Genomic DNA, 7,408 nt, shown 5'->3' with positions numbered 1-7,408 from the left:
CTCCAGCCCACCAGGCCTCCTGCCCACCAGGCCTCTCACCCTACCAGGCCTCCAGCCCACCAGGCCTCCAGCTCACCAGGCCTCCAGCCCACCAGACCTCCTGCCCCACCAGGCCTCCCCCCAACAGGCCTCCCCCACCAAGCCTCCCCCCCAGCAGGCCTCTCACACCCCCAGGCCTCCCGCCTCAAGCAGCTGTGGACTGTGCCTTTGCCTGTTCCCTCGTGGGAAACACTCTCCTGTTTTCCGTTAACTTCATTGTACCCTCAGTTCAACTCAAGTGCAACCCTTTCCCACCTGTGTCCACTACACCCAGCTGGTGCTTGCCCTGGGGCGGAGGGGGGCACCCAAGTCAGGTCTGCCCCACCTGGCAGCGGAGGGGGGGCACCCGAGTTGTGCTTGTGCCACTGCTAAACGGTGCAGGACCGGCTGGGCAGCTGCTGGGGACGCCACGGCCTGGGCTTTCTCATGGCCTCGCTCCCCCAGGCCTGGCCTTGCCAACCGTGCCCAGCACAGCTCCAGGCCCTGATCGCTCGCTGCCGTCTCTCCAGCTCCATCAGCTTCCCCTTCATCTGAGGAGCAGCTGGGCTGATGGGCCTCCAGGTGCTGAACCCCAGGCCTGCAGGTCGTGGCAGTGGGGGAGGGGAGGGCAGGCAGGGGGAGGCGCTGGGCCCAGCCCACAGCCAGGTGCCTGCCAGCCTCTCACCATCCCATCCCATAGAAACAGCCCTGGACAGCGAAGGCCAACCTGGACAGGGCTGGCTGCCGGGTCCTGGGCCGAGGTCCTTCTCAGCACGGGCCAAGCCAGTGCTGTGCCATGTGCCCTAGGCTCTCGGCACAGAACATCGTGGCTGTGTGCCACGGCAGTGCCCCCCTCTGGGTGTCCTCCGTCCTCTGCAGCATGTCCATCAGGAGGGTGGGAGGGAGCTGGGCGGGAGGCAGGATATTCGGGGCTGGCCTCTCTGACCCCACCCTTCTTTGATGTTTAGGGTGGAGAGACTGAACTTTGGGGGAACTGGCCTTCAGACTCAGACCTGGTGTCTGCTGTGAATGGAAAAGGTGGGGCAGGGTCACATCTTGGCAGATGTCAAGGGAGAGCCCAGAGAGCTTTGAAAAGTTTTGGTTGTCTGCAAAAACACTGATTCAAAAAGACACCTGTACCCCCATGTTTATTGCTGCTTTATTTACAATAGGAAAGAGATGGAATCAACCCAGATACTTAAAAGTAGATGACTGGATTAAAAAGATGTGGTACATATACACAATGGAATATTACTCAGCAATCAAAAAGGATAAACTCATGCCTTTTGCAGCAACATGGATGGAGCTGGATAGGATCATGCTTAGTGAAATAAGCCAGAAAGAAAAGGAAAAAGACCAGATGGTTTCACTCACAGCAGGAGTATAACGGACCAGGGGGAGAAAAAATTAAAACAATAATGAACAACTATATACCAGAGACATTTTACAAGGGCGGAGTGGGGATGGGATCAACAATAGGGGGGAGCACACTGGACTGTGGTGATGGCACACAGGTAATTTGGTGACAGAAGCCCATGGGGATTAAAACAACTGAGGTGGAAAAAGGCATAAAGTGATGTAAAAATAAACAATTATAATAATAAAAAAAAACCGTGCAAGAAAAAATTTTGGTTGTCCAAAGAGGAACAGCAGTTAAATCTTGTTAATCAGTTACTGGAGCTTTTGTTGCACAGTAAACAGAACTATGGTGGTTGGGCGGTGGGGACTATAGCTTTCTCCGGGGTTGGGTGTCTGGAATATAGAAGTGCTCAATAACACTGACTGCATGAATGCATGGATGCGTGAAAGAGTGAATGAATCACAGCAGCATCACCTCCTGGGAGGGGAAAGACGAGGGAGGGCCTCAGGGGTCCCCGGCTCTCAGGCAGTCACTGTCCCCCTCCTAATAGGGCTTGCCAGGTCCTGTGGTTTGGAGAGAGCTAGAAACAGCTCACCTGATTCCCGGATGCCAGGATGTTGGCACAGAGCAAGGCATCAAAGGCAGACCCAGAAGTGCCACCTGCTGTGAGTGAGAACACTAATTTATATACATGACATTTGGTTTCCTTAGATGGACTTTGTCGTAGAGGGAAGAGAAAAAGTAAAGACACCGCGAGAATGATAGTGAGTGAATGGACTTCACCTGAGGCAGGCATGGGCACAGCCAGTGTGGGGACCCTCCCCTCCGCCCAAGGCCAAGGTGGGACTTAGACTGAGCAGAGCAGCCTGAGCAGGGGATCTGTCCAGGTTGGCGGGGCGGGGGAGATTAAGATTAAGTGGAAAGCTGCTGATAAACCTCCTCTCCCTAAATACTTAAGGAACAGGAGATGGGGATGGAGATCCTGTAGAAGGTGGGATTCCAACTGACTGGCACTTACCCAGGCCTGGTGAGGACATGCTGAGCTTGCTGAGGGGCTCAGGCCCCGGGTGGCAGCGGGCACAGGTGAGGTCTGTGGAGCAGGAAGCTTCCCGGAGAAAGCGCAGTGTAGCAGAAGCTCTGGGCTGGGGCTGTCTCAGCCGTTTCTACAGCACACATGGTTTGGCTAAACCTGTGTTTATCTAGAATGGCTCCGGGTGGGAGGAGCTTGAGGTGGGACTGAGGGCCTCAAGCCCCCTGCGGGCAACATTTGGCATTCCTGCCCTGGACAATCTCTGGGCTTGAAAAACCACTACTTGCTTTGTGTCAACACACAGATCAGTCAAAGATCAGCTAAGAAGTGAGATTCTACCAGATGGTGAGAGAAGCAAATGGCAGCTGGCCCCAGGCATGCTCCCAACTGGGTTTCTTGAGGGATAGCACTTCTGATGGGGAACAGAAAGGAATGCAAAGGCCCATCTTTACACAAAATGCTTTTCTTCATCCATGAGTGCATCCACATGCTGGAATACTATACAGTCCTAAAAAGGAGTAAAGTTACTGGTGTATGTACAGTCTGGATGCATCTTCTGCTGAGTGAAAGAATCCATACACAAGAGACTACCTACCTTTTGCATCTATTTATATTCAGAATAGACAAATCTATAAAGTAGATCACGGGTTGTCTAGGACCAAGGATAAGGAAATGGGGAATGGCTATGAATGGGTTTCTCTAGGGGATAACAAGAAGATTCTAAAATTGGGCGGAGGTGACGCTGCCCAGCTCGGTGAAGGTCCTAAAGACCAGTGAATGGCACACTGTGAGTGGACTGGTGGGGGGTGTGATTAAATCATGATAAAGTGGTTACAAAAACTAAAATCCACAGTTAATAAAAGAAAACTCTCCAACTTCAGTTCAAGGATGTGGCGAGGCTCCCTCAGGCCAGGATGAGGCCAGGACTGGCATCAGCACAAACTGGACAAAATGGCTTGTATTTCCCGAAACCAGGCTCAGCTGCTGGGATTCAGACTCTCCAGGAACCCGGCAGGTCCTCGTTTTCCTGGGCAGGACAGGAGAGAGGCAGTCTGGGCTGGCAAATGCTTGGCATCCTTCGTGTTCACTTAACCTTTATTTAGTCGGGCTGGGGAGAATGATGTACCACAGAAGGCTTTTATAATATAATATATGGTTCTTGAATAGTATGTGAAGCTGTCCGCAGCTTATGAGAGGCAGTCACTAGCCATAGGGAAGCACTGGACCATGTGCTGTGCCGTTTGGGGGTTCACTTTATTGTGGCTGCATCTTAACTGGGTCAGAACTAACAGAGCCTATGGCTACTCTGTGTGTGTGGTGCAAAAGACAGAGAATGTTTTATTTTTCCACTTGGGGTCACGGCCCCCATTAGTGGGGGAGCAGGGATGTCCCTGTGTAGCAGCTGAGTTAACTGGTGCCTAGTCTTCTATTCATTCTGGGATGGTCTGTGCCTTCTTCAGAGTCTTGCCCCGGATGGCTGACCCTGGGTAGAGATAAGTTGACACCTGGCAGCTGCTTTTCCACCCTGGGAGGTGGGGGCGGGGGGGGGGTTCGTTCTTAGGTTCAGAAGCTGGAGGCCACAGTCAGCATGGAGGATAGCTTGTAGGGGGGCAGAGATGGGGCTTCCTCTTCTCCCCAAGCCTTTGGGCTCAAAGTTCATAAGGAAAGGGCCAGTGGGGGCCCTTAGCCCCACTGAAGGCTCCGAGCCTCCTGCCTGGTCTAAAATAGCCCGGGCTCCGGGGGCAGGACGGGTGGGATTTACGGCCTCTCTCCCTGAGACCTGCTAGTCTCGGCTTCTGCCTACCAGGAGGATGCCGACCTCACATGTCAGCGGGACTCATCTGAAGACAGTCACGCGTCACTTCCAGTGGCCTGAGAAAGCCACGTGGCACAGCCGTCACCCTGCAGGGCTGTGGGGTTGCTGTCGGGACCGCCGTCCTCTGTCCCTGCAACAGAGACCCGGATGTGTGGAGTGAAGCGGGACCCCAGTAGTGTAGGCTTGGGGGTCCCGAAGGAGATCAGCCCAGGGAGCACCTCACCTTGGTGGGGCCCGAGAAACTGGCCCAGTGGGGTCATGGGTGCCTTCAGTGGAGCTGAAGACCAGTGTGGGGGTGTGCCTGGGTCTAAAAAGAGAGAACACTGATGAGTAAGAAGCCGTGGGCACGGCTGTGACAGGAGCCTGTGAAGTTCTGTGCAAAACTAAGCCCCGAAGACGAAGGACAAATCTGTCGAAAGGCAGCTTGACATTTTCTTGTTCTGCGTTTTGCTCGGCGGCGTTTTCCACGAATTTAGCAACCAGACTGCCTTCTTTGTATTTCCCGAGATGTCGAATCCACAGCAGCTGCCCGAGTTAGAGCAAGTGACGACCCTCCATGCCTCAGTTTCCCCACCTGTGAAATGGCAACTGCAGCAACAGCAGCTGCCTCTTCGGGCTGCTGTGAGGGTTAAATGTTAGTGTGTGCTAAGGTCTGAGGGTGGCTGAAAACAGGGGCGTGTTTTACTCTTTTGCTGATTTTTGAAGCCCTCTCCACAGTTCCCTATGCCCTGTGCCCTGTGTGGGTGACTCTGGGGACCGGATCAGCAGCCCTTGCTGCCTCTAAAGCACCAGCTCTCCCTGCTTGGGCTTCAGCTACGAGAGCTCAGACGTGGTGGGGAAGAAATCAGTTTGTCCAGATTGTGCTGTTAACGCTGAAGTCCAGAAGCCCAGTTTCCTGTAGGCAAAGCTCAATAAAACAATGTTCCCTTTTGGGAACACAGATAGGCAAATCTTATCGAAGCGCCTCTTAATACCTCCTTAAACATGTGAGTCACCGTTTCAAAGTAAAATGGAATGTTTGTTCAATATGGGCTATGATCTTCATCCGGGCGATTCCAGCTTTTTTTCGAGGGAAAGCATAAGGACAGTGTGGCTCCCAGGCCCGTAGTCCCAAGACAGGCATCACGGCGCTGGCGGCTGCACCCCAGTGTGCAGTACCCCGAAATGTCAGCGCATCACAGGCCTGCAGCTCCCAAACTGTGGAGTGCAGAGAACCCCCAGGAGGACTGCAGAGCCCAGGATTCAAGGGGCTGTACTGAGCCCCTTTCTGGATACAAAAATACGGTGGTCTCCAGTCTCCCCAGCTGGAGAAACAGAGCCCCACCCCGCCACCCCCCACCTTTAGAGGAAATAAATAAATACTCTAATTTTCTTTACAAGGGGTGGAGAGAGCCATTTCCAAGGTCCAGTCGAGCTAGAGTGGCCTTAACGTTAGACAAGGCCCAGCCCAGAAGGGGGTGCGGAGGGGGCAGTGCCTGGCTTTGCGACCATCCGGAATTAGGTTTCAAAGGGGGTGTGATTGTTCCTGTGAGAACCACAGCCCGCCAAGTGGCGGGGGTATGGACAAAGAGGAAGGCCGCCAAGCAGGCAGCGAGGAGGCCTCCGCACCACGGGGCTGTAATTTCCTCTGCCGGGCCAGCAGCTGGCCCGCACCTGGGAGCCCCAGAGTCCTGCAGGTGAGGAGGCAGCCGGCGGCCAGGCCTTCCCCTGGGGGCCAGAACGTCCTGTACCTGCCATCTGGGGCCCAGCTGGGGAATGGGAGCCAGGGTCCTGGGGGACCCAGCATCTGTGGGGGTGTCAGGGAGCCAGGGCCTGGCTCCTGTGCGGGAGCTGCCCCCCTCCCAGAGCCTGGGGAGCTGGGACCTCAGTAAGAAGCTCCAGGGACAGAGGCAGCCGGACCCTTGCTGCAGGGGGAGGAAGGGGGACCCAGCTTTGGGGCTGCTCTGCCAGCCTGCCTCTGTGCCCCGAGTCTCCCAGTGGGTGGCTGAGAAGAGACCCAGGGGCAGGCCCGTGCTGGGGTCAGTGGAGGGGCCCCTGTGTAGCGGAGTGAGCTGAACACTTGGGAGCACTGGTCTCAGGGTTCTCTACTGGATCAGATGGACCCCAGGACCCCAAGGGCAAAGGGCGGCTGTGCATGATGAAGGGGTGCTCCTTCAGTGGTCTGTTCTCAGGAAACCCGTTTTCTTCCTGCCCTGGGAGCTGGGGGTGCCTCTGCCCGAGGAAGGCTGACTGAGTACCCTCCTGGGCAACCAGCACCTTCTCCCTCTGAGGAGGCCTGGACCAGGGGCAACTCTGGGGACAGCCCCAAAGTATGTGGGTCAGGAGGGGCTTCTGGTTGCCCCGGAGATGTCCTGAGCTCTTGGGGAGCTGGGGACGATCAGAAAAAGGGCCACACTCCTGCCCCTTGTGACTCCGTCTATTGTCCCAGACCTGGCCCTGCCACTCCCACTTGCCTTCTCTCCTCTTGGGGTGCTCTGCTGCCCTTCAGTCTCTGGGCCATTGTCCCCAACTCTTTGAGGGTTCAGGTAGCTCCCAGAATCTGTTTCCACCACTCATGGGGGCTGTGAGGAGCACCCCATGATGGTGTCTCTCAAACCTCCATGTGGGACATCAGCAGGGGTACTGGCTAGGTGGGGGAGAGCCTCTGGGTCTGAAATCCTGGAGGCGGACCCTGGGAAGCTGGGTGTGGTAGCTTGGGAATCGCACAAAGGGGTTAGGGAGGGCACCCCAGAAACGCGCCTTGAATCCTGACCCTCTAGCTGCCTGGATGACTCTGGGGAAGCAGCCTCTCTAGCCTCAACCTCCTCCTTGGTAAAATGGCCCTCCTGCTGGAACTCACCCCCGGGGTTGGGGGGAAGAGTTAACCAGCCGGTGCAGGCCTGGCCGGCACCCCCAGAGCACAGAGCCTGGTCTGACAGCACAGCTTCGCGAGCGCTCTCCAGGCTGAGGGGCCCTTTGCCCTCCTCTCACTGCCAAGTGGCCTCTGCCGCCTTCCACTGGAAGCCTGTCTGCACAAATCAGCCCCAAGGGCAAGCGTGAACTTTATCAGGGCTGAGTGATCCAGCCGGTTCAGACTCACCTCTGACTGATCATGCAGTGGGTTAGGGGGAGCGAGGCTGACGCCCCTTCCCTGTACTGTGCCCCTGGATTCCCTCACCCCACCGCAAGCAGACCAGAGCCCCTC

The sequence above is a fragment of the Condylura cristata genome, unplaced genomic scaffold (assembly GCF_000260355.1).
Source record: "Condylura cristata isolate star-nosed mole 26May11 unplaced genomic scaffold, ConCri1.0 scaffold00026, whole genome shotgun sequence".
NCBI lineage: Eukaryota > Metazoa > Chordata > Mammalia > Eulipotyphla > Talpidae > Condylura > Condylura cristata.
This window is presented reverse-complemented; position numbering follows the sequence as displayed.